Below are 464 nucleotides of genomic sequence, written 5' to 3'. Positions count from 1 at the left end.
GGCGCAGCATCTCCCCGCCTGCAGCCAGCCCCAACGCCCTCAGGCTGCCAGAGAAGGCCGAGATCAGACCAGAGACAGTTTGTAACCTGCCGTCGACTGCCAAGAGAGCCCAAATACCTGCCAACACCCTGCTGGCAGCACCCACGCGAGCCCACGGCACTCATCGCCCTGAACACGCCACAAACACGCCCTGGGGCTGTGGAGGCTGCTTCATCCACGGAGGGGGACTCCCTGCATCATCTTCTCCTCCCCACTGAGCCCCCCAGGGCCACACCACACAGGGGACAGTGTCCTGTCACACTGCGCAACGCAGAATTGGGGGGGTTCAGCCTGGAGAAGGGAAGTGCTGGGGAGACCTTAGAGCCCCTTCCAGTGCTGGGGGGGCTGCAAGAAAGCTGTGGGGGGGCTTTTCCCAAGGGCAGGGAGGGACAGGACAAGGGGTGACGGGTTTAAATGGGAAGAGG

General features: G+C 63.4%; 1 protein-coding gene across 1 annotated transcript in view; it reads right to left on the bottom strand.

Annotated features, from left to right (window-relative positions):
* BYSL (bystin-like) overlaps positions 1-464 on the bottom strand; it is a gene marked incomplete at both ends in the record, with an annotated part of 1,915 nt that overhangs the window by 246 nt on the left and 1,205 nt on the right.

This window comes from Eurypyga helias, unplaced genomic scaffold (genome assembly GCF_000690775.1).
Source record: "Eurypyga helias isolate BGI_N326 unplaced genomic scaffold, ASM69077v1 scaffold36041, whole genome shotgun sequence".
In the NCBI taxonomy this organism is placed as follows: domain Eukaryota; kingdom Metazoa; phylum Chordata; class Aves; order Eurypygiformes; family Eurypygidae; genus Eurypyga; species Eurypyga helias.
This window is presented reverse-complemented; position numbering and strand designations above follow the sequence as displayed.